Genomic DNA, 21,918 nt, shown 5'->3' with positions numbered 1-21,918 from the left:
TGGTAATTTGATAGGGATAGCATTCAATCTGTAGATTGCTTTGGGCAGGATGGCCATTTTAACGATATTAATTCTTCCTAGACAAGAGCATGGGATGAGTTTCCATTTGCTAGTGTCCTCTTTAATTTCTCTTAAGAGTGTCTTATAGTTTTCAGGGTATAGGTCTTTCACTTCCTTAGTTAGGTTTATTCCTAAGTATTTTATTTTTTTTGATGCAATTGTGAATGCAATTGTTTTCCTGATTTTTTTTTCCTATTAGTCCATTGTTAGTGTATAGGAAAGCCACAGATTTCTGTGTGTTGATTTTGTATCCTGCAACTTTGCTGTATTCCGATATCAGTTCTAGAAGTTTTGGATTGGAATCTTTACGGTTTTTTATGTACAGTATCATGTCATCTGCAAATAGTGACAGTTTGACTTCTTCTTTACCAATTTGAATTCCTTGTATTTCTTTGTTTTGTCTAATTGCCATGGCTGGGACCTCCAGTACTATGTTGAATAACAGTGGGGAGAGGGTACCTTTTTGTTCTATTGATGGTGTCCTTTGCTGTACAGAAGCTTTTCAGCTTGATACAGTCCCACTTGTTCATTTTTGCTTTTGTTTCCCTTGCCCAGAGAGATATGTTCATGAAGAAGTCACTAATGTTTATGTCCTGTCTTGTTGCCGATCTCAGAGGAAAAGCTTTCAGCTTCTCGCTGTTCAGTATGATGTTGGCTGTGGGCTTATCATATATGGCCTTTATTATGTTGAAGTACTTGCCGTGTATACCCATTTTGCTGAGAGATTTTATCATGAATGGATGTTGAATTTTGTCAAATGCTTTTTCAGCATCTATGGAGATGATCATGTGGTTTTTGTCCTTTTTGTTTATGCAGTGGATGATGTTGATGGATTTTCGAATGTTGTACCATCCGTGCATCCCTGAGGTGAATCCCACTTGGTCATGGTGTATGATCCTCTTGATGTATTTTTGAATTTCGTTTGCTAATATTTTGTTGAGTATTTTTGCATCTATGTTCATCAGGGATATTGGTCTGTAATTTTCTTTTTTGTTGGCATCTTTGCCTGGTTTTGGTATTAGGGTGATGTTCGCTTCATAGAATGAGTTTGGGAGTATTTCCTCCTCTTCTATTTTTTGGAATACTTTAAGGAGAATGGGTATTATGTCTTCTCCATATGTCTGATGGAATTCTGAGGTAACTCCATCTGGCCCGGGGGTTTTGTTCTTGGGTAGTTTTTTGATTACTGCTTCAATTTCTTTGATGGTAATTGGTTTGTTTAGATTTTGTGTTTCTTCCTTGGTCAGTTTTGGAAGGTTGTATTTTTCTAGGAAGTTGTCCATTTCTTCTAAGTTTTCCAGTTTGTTAGCATATACATTTTCATAATATCCTCTGATAATTCTTTGTATTTCTAAGGGGTCCGTCATGATTTTTCCTTTCTCATTTCTGATTCTGTTGATGTGTGTTGATTCTCTTTTTATCTTAATAAGTCTGGCTAGGGGCTTATCTATTTTGTTTATTTTCTCAAAGAACCAGCTCTTGGTTTCATCGATTTTTTTCTATTGTTTTATTCTTCTCAATTTTATTTATTTCTTCTCTGATCTTTATTATGTCCTCCTTCTGCTGACTTTAGGCCTCATTTGTTCTTCTTTTTTTCCAATTTCGATAATTGTGACATTAGACTACTCATTTAGGATTGTTCTTCCTTCTTTAAATATGCCTGGATTGCTATACAGTTTCCACATAGAACTGCCTTTGCTGCATCCCACAGAAGTTGGGGCTTTATGCTGTCATTGTCATTTGTCTCCATATATTGCTTGATCTCTGTTTTAATTTGGTCATTGATCCATTGATTATTTAGAAGCATGTTGTTAAGCCTCCATGTGTTTGTGAGCCTTTTTTGTTTTCTTTGTACAATTTATTTCTAGTTTTATGCCTTTGTGGTCTGAGAATTTGGTTGGTAGGATTTCAATCTTTTTTAATTTACTGAGGCTCTTTTTGTATCCTAGTATGTGGTCTATTCTGGAGAATGTTCCATGTGCACTTGAGAAGAATGTGTATCCTGCTGCTTTTGGGTGTAGAGTTCTGTAGATGTCTGTTAAGTCCATCTGTTCTACTGTGTTGTTCAGTGCCTCTGTGTCCTTATTTTCTGTCTGGTAGATCTGTCCTTTGGAGTTTGTGGTGTGTTGAAATCTCCTAAAATGAATGCATTGCATTCTATTTCCTCCTTTAGTTTTGTTAGTATTTGTTTCACATATGCTGGTGCTCCTGTGTTGGGTGCATACATATTTATAATGGTTATATCCTCTTGTTGGACTGACCCCTTTATCAGTATGTAATGTCCTTCTTTACCTCTTGTTACTTTCTTTGTTTTGATGTCTATTTTGTCTGATACTAGTACTGCAACACCTGCTTTTTTCTCCCTGTTGTTTGCATGGAATATGTTTTTCCATCCCTTGACTTTTAGTCTGTGCATGTCTTTGGGTTTGAGGTTGGGCTCTTGTAAGCAGCATATAGATGGGTCTTGCTTTTTTATCCATTCTTTTACTCTGTGTCTTTTGATTGGTGCATTCAGTCCATTTACATTTAGGGTGATTATTGAAAGACACGTACTTATTGCCACTGCAGATTTTAGATTTTTGGTTACCAAATGATCAAGGGTAGCTTCTTCAGTACCTTACTGCCTAACTTAACTCGCTTATTGAGCTATTATAGACACTGTCTGGTGATTCTTTGTTTCTCTCCCTTCGTATTCCTCCTCCTCCATTTTTTATATGTTGGGCGTTTTATTCTGTGCTCTTTTATGTTTCCTTTAACTGCTTTTGTGTGTAGTTCATTTTATTTTTTCCCTTTAGTTAGTATTTGGTTGGTCTGCTTTCTTTGCTGTGATTTTATTTTCTCTGGTGACATCTGTTTAGCCTTAGGAGTGCTCCCATCTAGAGCAGTGCCTCCAAAATACCCTGTAGAGGTGGTTTGTGGGAGGCAAATTCCCGCAACTTTTGCTTTGTCTGGGAATTGTTTAATCTCTCCTTCATATTTAAATGATAATCGTACTGGATACAGTATTCTTGGTTCAAGGCCCTTCTGTTTCATTGCATTAAATATATCATGTCATTCTCTTCTAACCTGTAAGGTTTCTGTTGAGAAGTCTGATGATAGCCTGATGGATTTTCCTTTGTAGGCAACATTTTTCCTCTCTCTAGCTGCCTTTAAAACTCTGTCCTTGTTCTTGATCTTTGCCATTTTAATTATTACGTGTCTTAGTGTTGTCCTCCTTGGGTCCCTTCTGTTCCCTCTCCTCCTGCCAGGAGCTGGGGTGAGGGGCGCTTGGGTCCCACCAGGCCACAGCTTGTATCTTACCCCCTTCGCCAGGTGCTGGATTCTCACAGGTATAGATGTAGCCTGGTTATTGTCCTGTATCTTCTGGTCTCTGTTTTAGGGATAGTTGTATTTGTTGTGTTTTCAAAAACATATATGATTTTGGGAGGAGATTTTCGCTGCTCTTCTCACGCCGCCATCTTGGCTCCGCCCCCATCACAGAGTGATTTTAAGAATTAAATGTACGTCTCAACCCCAAACATTTTCCTTCTAAGACCAAACAAAGGATTCACAACCATGAGGGCCCAGGACAGGCTGATTGTGACCAAAAGGCATGCACTTCCAAAGTCTGAGCCTACTCCACTCCTGGGGAGTCCGGTCACAAGGACAGGAAAGAGTGGGAGATGGGGGCCAAGATTTTTTCTTCTTTTATCTTATAAACAGGCCTCATTTCTTTTTGCTGGAAGCTGGAGTTAAACATGCTTTATTAGATTGTGTAAATTAATCCTTAATATCTCAAACTAGTCCAGACGCTATTAGGTAACAACATCATTTATTTTTATATGTGGTGTACACACATACAAAGAGCCGCAATCTTTCCCAGCTATCAGTCATGGCCATCAGAAACCTAAGAATTCAGAATTAGTCCTGACACAAGCTGAGTGACTTAAAGACAATTTAGGGATACAGTATGCAGTTTGATTATTTATCAAGTAGAATTTTATTCTTTTTAAAAGAAAGGGAACAAAGCTCCTTTGTGACAGTACTTTCCTTAGTTCCTAAACTTCAGATTATTTTGAAAGTCTCCAGATATATCCTTGAGACTAGCAGGGGCCAAGGGCCTACTTACATCAAGTGTTAAGTGTTCGAAATGTTTAAACGAACTACTTATTAACTAAATTGTTCACAGGGGATAAGATCTCATTTTTAAAAAGTAGTACTTTAATTATTTGAGTACAAACAGGGAAATACTATAATACCTTGTCATATTTGCTGTCTGGAAAAACAATAAGTGGATATGTGTTTACTGACAGAATTGAGTTTCTCGGCAATGGCAGAGTGTCATTTTTTAAATATTCACCTCATTCAGCCTCAGGGAAAATTTCTAACAACAAAGGATTTGCTGTTTGTTTTATACTTCATATGTACTGTAATGAATTTTTAGAATAAGAGGCTTGAGAACCATTTGGCTAAACTTTTTCAGAAGAGTTCAATGTACACAAACTGTTCATTAGCAAGAGCAGAAATATCCCTTGAGGTAAAATTTGGATTTCAGAAATGTGATTTTTATTATATTCGGAGCCAAAGCACAGTAGGAATACATATCAGATTATAACAGAGGGATAAGATTTGAAATTCAATTATGGCAAGTACTGAATTTCAACAGTTCATGGGTACACTCTTCAAGAATATATCAAGTGAATAAAATGATGAGAACTCAGAACCATGTTATTATCAGAATAGGATATCTAAGGGGCTTTTTACTCTAACTGGAAGTTTCTATTGAAGATTAATTATTGTGAATATAAGTAATTCTAGAGATAATGTTTTAAAAAGCATGAAAGTAGAGGATAGCCTTTATTTCCCAACCACTTGTGATGTTTATCGAACACTCCTTTGTGCAACAGTGTACCTGGCCCTAATGGGATATGCACAGGAAGTTTCCACAGGAGTCTGTATTTCATAATGGAAAACAAGACAAACACACGTGATTGATGTATAATGACACATAGACAAATGATATCCACTTCATATACAGAGAGCCCTCTACTGCCCTGAGCTCAGGGAGGGATGCCAAAATTAAAACAACTCTCATGAAATGCAGAGTATTGCTCGAAAAGAAAACAGAACTATGAGATAGCTATTTTTGTGCTAATCAAATAATAATAGATCAGAATCTCAGCATCTCAGAGGCAGAGGAGAAATTAGAAATAATAGACTAACCCTTTAGTAGATGAAGAAATAAGATATGAAAAAAATGGAGAAAACTAGTATTTCATGACTATTGTAAAGCAGATGATGTGCAGTACATTCTCTTACTTATCCCACTTGAAGCTCATGACAGCTCTGTGAGGTTCACGTGTTACCCTCCTTTTGCAATGAAGGGACAGAGAAGTAGAGTTGATGCAAGGGTCACATAGCTAAGAAGAGGTGGGATCAGGGAGCAGACTCAGGCTCCCATACCCATCCCTGGTTTCCCCCCAAAACACACAGTGTGGGTTAAGGGCCGGGTCATGTGCCCAGTTACAATGTGAACATGTATGTTTGAGCCCAGGGAAGGTACATCTGAGAAGTCTTTCAAGGAAATTGGAATCTGAATGAAGATGTAAGAAAAATACAAACCATAAAACATATTAAAAATAAAGTTAGTAGCAGATGAGATGGCCTCTAACTTCCATGCTTGTCTGCCTCACCAATAAAAAGGTAAACTCTTCAAGGGCCTTTTGTAGATTTTATTCTCCATGCCATTTTCAGTGTCTAAATCACAGTGACACTAAAGAGATATGGGTTAGACTAATACATGCAGAAAGACCTGGCTGTGATTGGAATACCCGGATATGGATTAACTGAGGAAGAGAAGAACATATTTTATTTCAACAAACACCTACGAAATTGAAAATATCAACATTTGACAGATTAATCCAATTAAGGCATCCCTTCTCCTGGTGCCCTCTTGTTCCACATGGTTAGCTAACCTCCAACTTTGGCTAGAAGAATGTTCTGTGTTTTACTGGGTCTCCATGAGCAAAAGTTGTGCCATCAGCCCACAGGCTGAAGATGGTTCCTCCCTCCTACATCCTAAGAAACCAGCATGTAGCAGAGGCCAGGGCCTTGACTCTACACCAGAAAAATTCCACTGACCCACTAATTACCAATGAGCCTGTGAGTTGCAAAACTTTGGCAACAATCTTGAGGGACAGAGAGCAGACAGGAAGGTCCCAGTCAGCAGCTTATAACCAATTTTAGTTACAGCAAATGCTGGGTGGAGTCACATTAATAGCTGTGGACAGAAGGTTACTTAAGGAAAAACTTAAAATTCAGAAGATGACCTATTCTGTGCAGAAGCTCTCTGAACAGCAATGCTAAAATGGAGAGCTACGGGATCTCCCCTAGAGCTCTCACCCAAGTGAAAGCAAAGGTGTAAAACCATCCTGTGGATGTCTCCCCACACTGACACAAGGTGGCATCTGGGCTGGAGCCAGACCTCAGAGGGTTCTTTTCCTGAAGCTGGGGGAGGAGTCTTCTTCCAGACCAGTAAGGGCCTGTGGGAACCTGAGAGTCCATCTTTTTGCTGGCTGGGACTGGCCTCACCTCGAGAAAAGAGATTTTCTTACCACACCAGAGATACGGGTGTAACCGCCTACCTGGACACATTCCACGGTCTCCTCCAAGCTTACACCAGCACCACTTCCTCTTTCTTTCCATGCTACACTCAGACTTTTACCCCCTGTCAAAAGCAAAGAACTGTTAAAGCCATACTGAGACCAGGGCAGCAGTGGATGAGTTCACTCCATCATTGCCGGTGTTAACAATCTGACCTCTCCTTTCCAGTTTTGGACATTGAAGCCTCAAGCATTCGTCAGAAATGAACAAAAGTAAACTTCAATTAACCAAACATTCCAATTAGTGAAAAACAGCTGCCAGAACCAGGAACCAGGAGACCCGTGAATCAGAAGCTGGACAGATCACACAGTTCTTTGAACCTCAGTTTACTTATCTGTAAAATGGAAGCAATGCCTCAAAGTGTTGCCCTGATGATTAAATGCCTCTGAGGAGGCATCCCGCCCACTACCTACTCCCTGCGGGCCTCAAAGTTGTGTGTCAACTCATTGCTTGTCTGACTGCCCCAGAGCTCACCCAGATATTGGTGGGCACCATCCCTCCAAGGCCACACACTGTGAGCAGGAAGGCTAGATGACAACCTTGAGAAGTTAAAGGAGAGAGCTGAAGGCCAGGGGACCCCTCCCACCCACAAGCATGGCAGTGGGGAACCAAAGACCAGAACAGTACCTATGAGGACACTATGAGGACAACTTCTGTCTCTTGTCGCATTGGATCTTTTCATTTTTAGAATTTTTCTGTTAATCTCTGCAGGGAAACAGATGTTTTTATAAAAAGTCAAATTTCTTGAACCTTAAATTAGAGAGCTTTTAAGTTCTCAATTAAAAAGACATTGACTTAAATATCACTTTAAAGAGGGGAAAGGAGAGAAACAGAAAATTCGGAAGCACAAAGAGAAAGAAGGTTCATCAAGTTTACTGATAACATGATGCAGACAAAATGCAAATATATGCAAATGAGAAGGCAAAAGCAGTCCTATAACAAAATGAAATATAATGACCAGAAATGTAAGGTTTCATTTGGAAAGCAAAAATGGGAGGGAAAGAGGAAAGCAAGAATGGTAGGAAGGGAAGGAAAGAAGGAGTTAGAAAATTGTGCAAAAACAGGACACCACTCACCCTGCTCAGTTGAGTATTACGTGCACTGCACAAAAGCCCCAGGGCAGGGGAGCAACCAGGGGCCCAAATTCAGTCCAGCTTTACTTACCAAGCTGTGACCATTGCCTCCATCAGCCCAAAGGGGTGCCTTTTTCCTGACACTCCACCCAGGGAGGGTGACTTCTAATTCATATGCCAGCATCCTATAAGCTAGCAAGGCCTAGCACAGATATTACTTGAAAATAAATAAACAAAAATAGACGTATCTGCCTTGATTGACAGTAAGCTCTTGGGTTACCAGTATGATGTCACTGAACTAAAGAATAAAATGATCTCAGGTTGTGATTACAGATATTTAAAACCTAGAATGATGGAAGGTGGTCTTTGCATTCTCTGTCACTCCTGTATCTATTCATTTCAGGGTGTAATATTTTCAAAGGCACATGCAGCAAAGGGAACTGGCAAACTGAAAGCATTCCAAAAAGGTGAGAAAACACAGCATCTGAGAAAGGACTGAAGCTATGAGGGTTGTGTGGCCTGGACCAGAGACATTGGTGTATGTGAGGAGGTCCAGACCATCACATCTATATTTAAATATCTTCAGGAAGCCTCCTATGTTCTCTGTGGTCTCAAAGGTGATATCCAGGAAGCTTCAGAAGAACAAATCTGGGCTCCATAGAAGGAATTATTTAGCACAAAGACAGAGAAAAGGCTTCCTGCAAGAAGATGAGGTCCCCTAACTGGAGGGAATCTAACCAAACCACTTCAAGTCCCACGATCAAGTCATTCTTTGCTGTGTGTTGTTTTGTTTTGTTTTGTTTTCTTGTTTTGGCCCTTGTTAGCTCCACTGTCAATGCCAACATGCATGCTTCTGTGCCACTTTGCCTGCCCAACTGTATTCACTCATCAGCCCAAATGTCTTTTCCTTCATATTGTCTTCATTTCTCCAGGCAAAGATGGGTGTTCCACACTCTATGCATCCCATACATTTATGATTTTTATACCATCCCATCCATGTGCCCACAACTGCTAATTTTCCTTTTTATAGAACAACTTGTATAGTACAAATATTACCCTATGCAAATGTACTTGCCTTTGAAACTTCACCTCAACAATTAGGTAATATATTCTAATATATATTCTAATACAATGATTAGTGAGTCCCTCCCCTAACTGGATGTTGGGAATAGAGACAAAGCAGATGAAACCTGAGGAGGATCAGAGAGCAGAAAGAAATTAACTCCACCCTCAGAAGTTCTTTGATGACCCTGGGCTCTTGGAGGAAGTGAATAGGCACAAAAAGAGGAGATTCGTGTCTGGTACAGGTGGCTAGTGATGAGAGGACTAACCTTTTCTGTATTTCAAACATTCTAATCACCTTGACTTTCTTTCATAGATGGAAAACAAGAATTCTAAAGTATTAATCACAAGTTATTAAACATTTTAAGGGAGACCAAAGCCAAGAAGACATTGTCTTGACTATCTCAGTCTCACATGAAAAATAAATTATAAACTGAACATTTTCTAAAGAACAGTGAATAAGTGAAGACAAATGGAAAATATTAATAGAATAGTGCAAGTTGTAATTTATTTAAGTTTTGGATTTTGCCTTTTTTCTTTTTTCCTTAAATTAAAAACGTTTGGTCATGTCCTATTACAAAAACTCAGGAAAAATAGAGAAAAGTGATAATTACCGACAGACTCATCTACTGGTTCTAGGAAATGTTAGCCTTAACTGAATCTCTGCTTCAGTTATTTTTCTTTTTTAAGAAATAAGACATTTTAGTGACAATGAAGTACTCCATTTCATCCCTCACCCTCCGTCACCAGAGACAGAGAATAACTCAACCATGTTTCACATTTCACATATACATAAAATTTTAAGCAATATTTAATAATGCTTGCACATCTTTAAATGTACAAATGTGATAATTACATTAAAAGATTTCCTAATCCTGCAAATATGGGTCCAGAAAACTAATTAGGCAAAAAACATATTCTTAAAATAATTTGGATAGATGGTTTGCTAATATTTTCTTTCAGATCATTGCATTCATGTCCATAATTGTCAACAGCCTACAATCTTGCTTTGTTTTTCCTTACTTGTTCGGTTTTATTGGCAAGGTTACACATATCAAATGATTTGGGGAGTTTTCCTTGTTCTAGTCTTTGAAAAAAGTGGTGCTTATCTGTTCTTTGAAGATTTTGTAATCTTGGCTGTGTCTGGCTTGTTTTCTGGAGAGGGGAGTGCAGCAGAGAAAAACTGTAGATTATTAACTCGATTCCTTTCTTCTGTATTTACAGGTATATTCAATCTTTCTGTTTTATCAACTTTTATGATTGACATTTTCCTAGGAAATTGTCTAGTCTCTAAGTTATTAAACATATCGCTGGAAAATTTCCATAACATTCTCTGGTAGGTCTTAAATTTCCATCTGTAGTCATGTCCTGTCCATCTTTCATGCCTTCCCTCATCCTATACTTGGTCATTCTCGCCAGACACTGCTTTACCACTCTTTTCAAGGAACCAGCTTTTAGTTTGGTTGATTTCCTGTATTATTACTTTGTTTTCTAGCTCATTAATTGCCACCTTAACTTTATGATTCCTTCCTCCTGCTCTGTGTTTCATCATTGCTGTTTTTCACTGTGTCTGTTCAGCACTTATCATGAGTTTCAGTCCTTCTCATTTTCTAATATATGCAATTGAGATTATACGTATTCATTTCAAGTATCATTTAGGCTGAACTCCACAGGGATATTTTTTCCTGTTTAATTTTATTATTTCAAAATAGGTATTATTCTTTGTTTTGGTTTTATAGTTTTTAATTTTTATTAGGGAGTATTTCAAAGATAAAAAAGCAAACATTACTTCATGTTGAATCATTCTGGAATGGTCCTAGTTCAATATGAAATGACCTTTCTAATATATATTGTTTGGGTAATAATGTTCCCTGGTTATTTTTATAAGAGAAATCCATGTGCATGTCTTACTTCTTCCACTTGAAGATAAAAACTATACCTTAAATAACTTTGCATCATGCATAGTAGGTGCTCAATAAAATCTGGCTGAAGGAATATTTACTAATTCCATGTGACCACATTAAAGATAGTACATTTTGCCAACAATGAACCTTAGCTTCATAGTTAAAAATCATTTGAAAAATACAATTAGCATTTCTATCTCAACAGTTCCTGTACTTGAACTTCCACAAAAGTTCAGGGTAGTTGAACAAACACCACTTCGGGAACTATAAATAAAGCAGCTGAGGTCGGTCCTGCTTTTTCCCTTTGCCTGCCTCTAATCCTTTCCTGCTCGGTTCCAACGCGTTGTGTGTGTGTGTGCACCCAAGGAAGGGGCAATTCAAGCCGCGTCAGCCGCACCATTGAGCCCAAGAAAAGCACCACGGAGCCTCCGCAGGAAAAATAAGTTGTTGCCACACAAAGGAAAAGATCCAAAGCCTCTAGAATCCACCACCACTGGCTCAACTGCTTCTAAGAATAGCATGAACTGTGGAAAAGAAAAAAAAAACAAAAACACTGGCACCAGAGGCTGATCTTTAATTGTCTCCAGGCTTTAAAATAGAAACAGGCTGAAACGGAAGTGCCCCTGGAAACCCTCTCCAGGCCTCCCTCGGTGCGGACAGGCTGCGGAATGTTGATCGGGCTCCCAGGGTGCTGGCTCCAGTGGGCACACGTGCTGACCGTGTTTCCAGGCAGGCTGGGCACTCCCACCACCTGGCCCAGCCGGGCAGGTCTCCCAGGGCCCCAGCCTCGCCTTTGCCTTCGATTCTCAGAGGTTCTCAGTGGACCTCTGCAAGAGCCGGCCCCTGTGAGGTGAGGGTTTCCCCTCCCAAGAGTTAAAGTTGTTTGCCAAATGCTTTTCTTTCCATTTCATTTTCAGTCTTAAATTTAGCTTATTGGTTCCCAAATCGGATTTTACAAATAGTTTCCTGTCCTCAAAAAACAACGTTAGCTTTACTACCAGCGAGGCTTCTCAGCCTAAAGGTGTGTGTACCGTTAGATCCCCCATTCATGGGGTGACTAGCCCTCCACAGGTATATGGGATGAGATACAACACTCTTGGTTGCAGCAGACACACAACTGTGGGGTTTTTTTATTAAATAGTGTAGATGCAATATTAGTCTGAATGCTAGGTTTCTGCCCAGAAACAAATTCTCAAACGTTGGAGATTGCTTCTGAATAAAATGTTTTTAATGCAAAAAGTTCAAAGAGTTCAATTCTAGTCTCCACTCATTCAAATATCTCGAAAAGATTAATCATTTACTATAAAGTAGGTTTCCCCCTTGCAAAACTACTAGTATTTATGAAATTACTCTTAGTTGGAAACATAAAATAAACCAACATTCAAGCTTCTCCCCCCAGAATTCCTAGACAAACACTGGAATATATAAAAAAAGGTGGTTGGACCTGAACTTGCAGAAACCCAATGCCAATTGCTTATGGGATTATTTCAGATCTACTTCTTCCAAAGTGGTTAATTACTTACCTAGGAAGAAGAAATAAAAAGAGAAGAAAATTGAACTGTTTCATGCATATAGTATTTCTGTAATGTCTGGAAGTCAATGGCTGCTTCACAAGGTGGGGGAGGGGAGCGTATACAAGTCATAATTATGGAACATATGTGATGGTCAAGTCCCACATGGCCCTAAACTATGACAGCATGTCCCTTCCAACCCAAACCCTTAGTTCTAGAAACACACAGAACCAAAGAAACCTACCACCAAAGGGGGACAGACAGGAATGGGCATAGCCCACCCTGGTGGAGCATTTAAACTGTGGATCTCCCAGAGCCCCTGTCTTTGGTTACAGTCATCAGCCCATGAAGAAATTTATCCTCCTCCTCCCCACCCCAAACACAATTCTCACTATGAGCCTTATCTTCCCAAGCCTGGTTACTAAAGCCAGAGCAGAGATCGACTGTCCTTGACAAGGTCAATGATCAAACATCACATATACTTGCCACATGCTAGGCTGTTCCTAACTCCGCAATCTTAGAGCATTCATTCACACATGAATGGATTGGAATCACTCTTCTGTTTCCTAATATCCAGTGGATCCCTCATAGCAACCACCACCCATCCCTTGGACCTTCTCTTGCCCATGTTTGTCATCAACGCTTCCCTCTCAGGACACCAACTTCACTCACCTTCCAGACCCTGAACTTGCATATGATCTCCGGTCCAACACCTCAGAAAAGCCTCAGCTTTGATCAACACTTACCTATCAGCTATCTCCACTATCTGACATCTTTTGACCCAGCCACAGCCATAAATACCCAGCTGTGACCCTTGGAAGATCAAGGAGGCGAAGGATGATGAAGCAGAGGAAGGAACTAACATTTATTTCTCCCTGTGTTACGTGCCTGGCTCTATGCCCAGCCCTCACACATGGTGCCTCTTTTAACTCTGTTTCTAAAGAACACCAGAGAAGAAGATGTTACTCCCACCGCCTGCGACTTGGGGTCAGGAAATAACTCGTACACTGAGATCCCAAGTGTTTTCACAAATGGAAACACTGAATGATTCCTTTAAATTACTGATTTTTTAATTGCCCATCTGAGAATTGATGAATATCCATAATGAAATTTTACTCACAACAAAATGAGAAAAATAAGGGCAATGACATATGACTTCCACGGCTGCAATATTCTACTCAAAGGACTATCCTTTGCTGTAGGGCCATAGTGGAACCATAGCTTTAGATGTAGTTAAGCAAAGCCATTCCTCATAATAAAAATTGCATATAGTTAAAAATACCCTTCCAAATTCCTTAAGAAGCTACCCAAATGAAGTCCAATTTACTATTTCTTAACAAGGCCAGTCACAGTCTATTTTTCCTACAGCATGGAATTTAGATTGCTAGTTCTATGGCTGAATATATCTGATGAAACACATGGCTTTCCCTCGAGCACCATGTTGTTTTTAAAAACAAACAAACCTCTTAAAGACTAGAATGGCACTCAACTGAAGAACATGGGACGCAGGCTTAGGGGACAGAGGATTCATTGCACACTAAGCCCTCCCGAGAGAGGGGAAGATTCACGCCTTACAGCCCCACCTCTCTCCAGTGTACACACTCTGTGACTGGGGTTCAAATGGCAGCCAGACTCTCCCACACTCCTTAAAAGATTTACCTTTGAATGTATATGATTGAAGTGAAGTCACAAAAGTTAAATGACTGTACGATATTTTGTTCCTCCATATTCTTCCTCCTCCTGTTTGTGGTGAAAAAAAAAAAATGTCTTCCTTTCAGGAAATGATGGTGAGAACAACTGAAATATTTAGCAAAAAAAAAAAAAAATAGTTGCGAAAATAAAATATTGGCAATCATATCAATTTCCAAACTCTTTTAAATAAACTCGTTTATGAAGTTCAGAAATCTGAAATGACTGTCATAAATTTAATATTAGAATAGTAAGCAGGTGCCATATAACACAAGAAAAGAAAAACAAAAAAAATATCCTGAAGGTCAAATGCACATTCCTAAAGAAACGTTCATAGCAGCTTTATTAAGACAAAAAATGGTCAGCACACAAAGGGCCATCAGTAGCAGGATGAATAATCATGATACAGTCATATGGGGAATACTACTAAGAATGAAAAGGCACAAAATATTGCTACACATGGAAGAATCTCAAATGCATTATGTTAAGTGAAAAAATCCAGTAGCAAAGGTTACACATCTATTATTTATCTGACATTTTGGGAGAAGGCTTATCTTGAGGGATGGAGATCACTGTTTGCTAGGGATTGATGGGGAAGGAGCATCTGACTCTAAAGGGAGATTTAGGGACTGGACCCTGACCATGGTGGTTACAGGAATCTATGTGTGTGTTAAACTCATAGCACTGTATACAGAGAAAAAAATGAATTCAACTGTATGTCAATTTAAAACCATTTACATTGAGTGAAAGAAGTCAGATGCACAAAAGAAAGCATAGCACTCAATTTCTTTTATCTGAAGTCAAAAAACAGACCAAACTAATCTGTATTGAAAGAAATCAAAATAGTAGTTAAGTTGGGGTGGTGATATTAAGTGAAAAATGAGAACTTTCTGGAGTGTCAGTTTCTAAATCTTGATCTGCGTGGTGGTCAAAGGGCTGTATGCATGCATATAATGTCATTGAACTTGATACTTCAGATTTTGTTCACTTTACAGTATTTAAATTGACCTCAGTAAAATGTTCTAAAAAATGCTTTCTCCTGATGGTCACATAAATATGAAGAAAATTCTCAAACATTCTTCCTTGTTTTCCCACAACTGTATTTTAATCAATACATTTCAATCCCTGAGTTTCTGAGTTTTAAATTCTCTCCCTGGCAGGAAATTAGCTCCCTAAAGAAGCTTCTTAATTCTGTCAAATGTTAAGTACAGAGGCCAGTTTTCTAAGCATATTACTAAAAACAGCCCTGGAGGCCAGGGAACCTGGGCCTTCACTGCCCTCTTCATGGAGCTTTTGTTCACCTTAGCTGAAATAATAAAACTCAAAATCAGGACATGACTTAGTGGAAGCGTTGGTAATCCAATAGGAAAATGTTTCTTGGGTTAGAGGCACAAGAAAAGTGCTGTAATAGTTAAGTTAAAAAAAAAATTCAAATCTCCCATGTAAGGTATATGAATTATTTTTTTGTTTCACAAAACAAAAAAATGTTTAACTCTTGATTTAAAAAGAAATCAAAGCAATGTGTCATTGTTAGTATTCAAGATCTAGAAAATGATACAATAAAAAGCCTTAGCCATCAAAATAGCTGTTAAACAGACAACTTCCTTTCCCTGTATCAATTCATAGCCCTCAAGGGGGAGTTTATTAACTTAAGGGGCTAAGTTCACATTAATTAAGTTTAACTGTCCTTGACCACTTAAAGAGCTAATCTGTAAAAAATGCAACTGCTTTTGGAATATAGACAGATAGGTAGATAGATGATAGATCTATAGATACTTATCTACATGTACATAGATATAATTACCACTTTTTTTCTTTATTTGAGAATTTCCTTGCTTCAACCAGACTGCTTCATGCTTCATGAGTGGGTGAACACCTAATGATAAACATTTTCATTCACATGTACAGTCTTCCTCATGTCGAATAAAACTGTAGCATCAGCCTTGTAACTGTAGACACTCCCATTGGGCAGCGGATATTTTTCACATGTCTTCTGAAGCTGTGTCTGGAACTCCTGGCCTTAAACTGTTAGTTAAGCTCAAGTTGAGCATCCATGCCAACAAAGAGGGAGCCAGCCACAAAGAAATGTCAGCTGTTGAATGCCTGTTTCATGTCTTTGACTCCCATTTTGCTTCATTATTCTTCTTGCAGCCACCACAAGCCCCACACTCTGACCAAATCACTCCGGCAACCTGTGAATGCCTTCTGCTCAAATAAGTGACTGCTTCTCCCCCTGAGTTTTCTTTAATGGGGTATTTAATAAACAGCAGGGGTGCCGGGAATGAGCCTGGGAGGGCTGGGCTGGGACAGGGGACACGGGGGACCCCCTTTCTGCGCTGACCTGCAGTGGATTTGCACAGCTTAGAACTCAGGGCTATCCCCCTGGAGCTCCTGAGTAGGTTGCTAAGGAGTCCTGGGTGCAGAGGCAGCCCCAGGCCTGACCCCAAAGGGAAGGCAGTGCTAACAGTTTGAGTCACAGTGGGGACCAGACTGCTTTGTTTAATAATTTCAGACAACTCGGTCTGGATTTAAACTCCCACAGTCCTGTCACACTATCCCTAAGATCCAAAGGTAAGTCGCCCAATGCCTTCACAACACATTTCCTCTTACGCGGGAGACGGGACACTCTCTCCCTCCTGAATTGTAACTTTTAACAAAGCCTCTACATTAATGATGTCTGACCTCGCAGATCCTTAAACAGGGAATGAATTTTTTTTTTTAAGTTAAAAAGGGAGAGGAAAAAGAAAAAAGAGCTTCATATCAGTGTGTGTGACCCGAACAGCAAGTGCACAGTTGGGGGACATCTGGAGTCCCTGGGAGGAGAGCACAGGCGGTGCCCTGGTCACCCTGCATGGGAGAGAGGCAGAGAGATTCCGAGATCTGACGCTCACTCACTTTGTTACTTGTACTAAGTGAATCTGGATGTGTGCCTAAATGGGAAACGTTGCTCTTTCTTCCATGATCACTGAGTGGGCACAGGTACAGTCCCAGACGCCACAAAAGACAGTCACAAAGTCACAGGCATTACATTAGGGTACAGAATTCATGTCCATTCTGGACCAAGTATTGAAGAAACAAAAGCGCTTTGGTAGCAATTACCTCCATGATCTTATCTTTCTTTTCCCCTGACGTGGCTGGCTGACCCACAGCATCAACACATACTCTCCCCCTTCTTCCTGCTGCAGGGTGTGCCAGTGCTTGACAGAGAAAAACAAGGGATTAGACAATATCTATTCATTGTCTCTGCCCACCATGGAGAAGCAGATCAACAGATTCTCCTAAGGTCAGGGATGTGGATACTGAATCTGGAAGCTAATAGGGACACTGCTACAGGGCTTGTCCAATCTCAGCAATAGTCTCTGAGCTTACATGACAAAGACAGACACATAGGTGCAGATCTGCCAGGGACCAGGCTGGCTCCTTCCTCACTGCCTGCCCCACCTCTAAGGACAGGGCTTATGGGGGCCATGTCCCACCTTCTCTTGAACCATAACTTGTCCTCCCTGGGGACCGTTGAGCTGGCCCCTCCCTAACACTCACCAGTCACCTCACTGGGGGAGCAGAAAAAAGGCCTCTGGGTGAAGAGTCTAGAGGAACACACACCACAGTCAAAAATAATCTACCCAGCATGGCCAGGGGTGCATCTGTTCTCAATTACAAATATATCTGGAAGCCAGAGATCTTGATTGCAAACAGATACAATGGTACAAAAAAGAACTTTTAGCACATAAGATCTAGTATATACTAAGGGCTATAAGGTTCTGTTAGAATAAATAAGTGTAAGTATATATATATATATATATATACACACACATACATATATATGTATATATATATGCATATATATGTATAAGCACATATATGTGTGTATATATATAAAATATATCATGTTTATAATTATATCTATAACATATATTATATTATATTATTCTATATAATGTATATATACATATATACTTAGCACTTCTATACAGCTTATATGTTATAATTTATAATTATATATAATATGTATCATAAAAATTATAATTATTTATTTATAATTTATATTATATATGCATATAATTATAATATAATAATATGCATGTATGTTACACTTGCTTATATATGGTTTATGTATGGTTTATATATATTTGTTATTTAGCAGAAGAAAGTCCAGATGTATACATAATATATAATTATATACTATTAAAATATAATTATGTTATATATGTATTATATATAATTATATATTATATATGCATTATATAATGTATAATATTTAATATATATGTAATATATTATACTATATAATTTTATATGTGATATACACAATACAGCAATATAAAATCTATATTAAAATATAATATGTATAGTATATAATATAATGTAATATAATGTATAATATAATGATATATAATATATATTATATGTGTAATATATTGTATGTTATACTATGTATATGTATATACCAGAAAACTATATTACCTAATAAAAATACATTATGGATCATGCAAGTAGACTGAAACATGTAAGAAGTACTCTCATTTTGTCTCAGTTATAACATTTTAGACTTACCTGAAAATGAGACAAAATTCATAAACATTAAACTCTAAATTTTAGGGACTAAGAATAACTCAAAATTTATATTTATCCAGTTTAACAACAAAAATATACAAATCTGCATTACACATTTGTTTCTTTAAAACATCTTCATAATATTCAATATAAAAATGATAGTAAATCAAAATTCCTGTTCACCTGTAGGGAGTAGTATGGCAAAATCTTGGAAGATTTTTTGTAATATCATCCACCAAACTAGAAAAAGCTATAGAATAGCAGTCTGGAAAGACTTTGCAGTATTATTTATTCTTCCTACAGGTTTTCTTTCACATTTTTTCAAATTCTCTCCATACTTGTACAGCTAGACAATCTACTAAATAGTAAATAAGAATTGTTTCATAACGTTTATGAGGTATTCACAACATGAAATAGAGACATTTCTGATCTATTTTTCTTTGTCTGTATTGTGTGGATTAGTTTCCATGAAACACCAGCCGCTCAGCTATGTTACTGCTCCTCCTTCAACTGCTTGTCCACAGTGAGCCAACATTCAATTTTTAACTAGATGACCATTTATAAGGAAATCTTTGGGGGGCTCTTCTGCTGTTTAGATGTGCCAAGTATGTAAGTATCCAGAGGAATGGGTTTCTTCTATGTTGGGTAGTAGCAGCAGGTGATTAGGGGGCTCTGGGTCCTGGAAGTCATTCCTACTATCTTGGCATCATCAGTTCAGTAAGCTGGTTTCTTTGGGGTCATTCAACCACAGTGTGTCTCTCCCAGTCCCCATTGTCCTCAAGTACATGCAGACTTAGACACATTCATCACAGGGAGATTGTTCTTCAGGCCATGTGGTAACTAAAGCTTCATTTGTTAAATGTTAATCCAAGTCTACAGCAAAAGTACTCAATATGGGGTTATTAAATTTTCTTATTAAATATAATCAGGGAGCTTTGTCTGGACATCAGCTTAAAGCCACGACTGGGAAAATTTCTTCTAAAGACAGAAAAGCAGTGTTATGACTATAGTCATATATCAACATACTCTGTCACTTGAACTTGAGAGTTCTTTAATCTTAATGAAAAGTATCAAGTGTTGAGTGTGCATTTTACGGTTTACACAGAGCCATGAGCCAAGGGAACTGGTCCAGTATTTCAGAAATGCCCTTCACTGCTAAGCGATTGACTGGGTTTGACAAGAGGGTGACAGCCATTTGCCCCATGTCAGACAAGGCTCTTGTTAGGGTTGCCTTCCTGCTGTTTCTGGACCCTTCAGATTATGACATATCACACTCAGGGAGGTTTCAGAATAGATTCATATTAATCACAGATAATCAAGGACCTCACAGATCATCTGTCCAGATGGTTTATTTTTATAAATAAGAACCTTGACACCCATAAAAGTGACATGAATTCTTAAAGTTGAGCACAAATCATAAACCACGTTCCCAGATGTTGTCCTACTGTGGGAAACCAGAGGGCACATGGATACCAAGGACAGAGCTGTGAAGTGGCCTTTGCTCCCCAAACTGGGGCAGTGGTGGCCCCTACACATTCATACATGGAGGCCTTGACCGTGAACACATCAAAGCAGAGACCTGGAAGTCCTGGAGCATTCCTGGAGCTGAGGGTGAGCACACGTGGTGGGTGACATAAAGGCCAACGAGGAAAGAGTCAAACTTTGAACCACCAAGGACAGGAAGCCAAGTGGGCCCCAACGGGCTCTTCAGGAACAAGCTCAGAGATGTCAAGAGAAACCAGAAACCGGGATTACTTAGAGTAAAATCTCCTAACTTATTAATGCAGGCACCCTATTTTTTAATAAGCTGCTGATCAGTTCTAGCTACTGTAATAAAGTACCAAAAACTGGGAGCTTAACCAACAAACTTTTATTTCTCACAGTTATGTAGGCTGGGAAGTTGGAGAGCAAAGTCTTTTGCTGCAACCTTACATGTCAGAAAGAGATGAGAGAGCTCTCTGGAGTCGCTTTTATAAAAGCATTAGTCCCAGTCATGAGGGCCCCACCCTCATGACCTAACAGCCTCCCAAAGGCCCCACCTCCTAACACCATCCCACTAAGGGCTAGGATTTCAACACATGAGTTTTGGGGAGACACGAACATTGAATCCAGAATGACTCTGCAAGTTGAGACAACCAATGTTAACAAAAAGTCTTATTCACATACACACTCATTACCAAACAGCATTTAGATTTATTTTTTAAAAATATTTTCAAGGTTTGGATGTAGGGAATTCACAGCTTTCTGAAGAGCAATCTTTCAGGACTTACTGGTATCAGTAAAATGTTTTCAGCTATGAGGAACAGGAGATCACAGCTGAAAGTAGCTTTAACAATAAGAAAATGTATTATCTCACCTAACAAGAAGTCCAAAGACAGGGCAGCCCGAGGGTGATGTCAGGGCTCTGGTATGCTTTTCTACCGTTTTCTCCACTTGGATCTTCTCTGTGATTGGCATCAGCCTCAGGCTAGAGATGAGATGGCTAAGACTGTGCCAGGCTCACAACCAAAAGCATCTAAAGAAAGAAGAGGAATCATTCATTTCTTAGATGGTTTTTAAGGAACTTGGAATTTTCCCCTGCAGTGTCCCCCAAGCCAACTCCCCACCCCCCATATAAGCCCCTCTCACTCCCACTGACTAGGGTTCTGTCATCTGCCTGCTCCTAAACCAGTCATTGGCATGCACTGGGCACTTGCTATGATTGGCTCAGGTGAATTATTTGGGGGGACATGGATATTGGGGAGTTTACCACATTAGCCATGACAATATCAAAAACCTTGACCTAACACTTACAGCTCTGAGAATGTAGCTGAAGGAAAGTATGCAAAGTCTTCCCAAATGGTCCACAGGGCTCTAAGGGAACGTGCAGCCTTTCTTCGCCAGGAGGCTGCCCTGGACAGAGGACCCAAAGCGGTTGGCACAGGCTTGGAAAGCCCTCTCTCCTCGACATCACAGCTCCCTGACCACGGTCTAAAACAGTGGTCCTAGAAACATGCTTCAAATAGAACCAAGTATCAAGCTGTCCTTAAGAAACACCAGAGCTGATCCAGCCATGCCCTAAATCTTTTGGGGACCACAGGCCCAAGGTCATTCCTTGTCCCCATACAGATCCACACACCACCTACTCTGACCCAGTACCACACCTGTCCTAGACCCCTACAAATACTTCCACTTGGCCTTCTGAAACTCCTGGTCTGCCAATTGCAAAACCCTATGTCTTCTTCCCTTTCTCTAAATGTTGCCTCCACCTCCGTGGTGGAGCTCAGGGCTGAATGGCTGTCTTGCCACATCTTTCACCCCACCAGGCTGGAATCTGGGCAAAGTCTCTTTCTTCCTCCTCAGTGTTGCTCCCAAACTTGTGACCCCTTCTGCGTGCAAGTGCACTGCTCCTCTGAAAAGCTCAGCTTGAAGCCAGACCTGGAG

This window comes from Manis pentadactyla, chromosome 3, assembly GCF_030020395.1.
Source record: "Manis pentadactyla isolate mManPen7 chromosome 3, mManPen7.hap1, whole genome shotgun sequence".
Classification (NCBI taxonomy): domain Eukaryota; kingdom Metazoa; phylum Chordata; class Mammalia; order Pholidota; family Manidae; genus Manis; species Manis pentadactyla.
The sequence above is the reverse complement of the archived record's forward strand: the minus strand, read 5'-3'. Positions refer to the sequence as shown.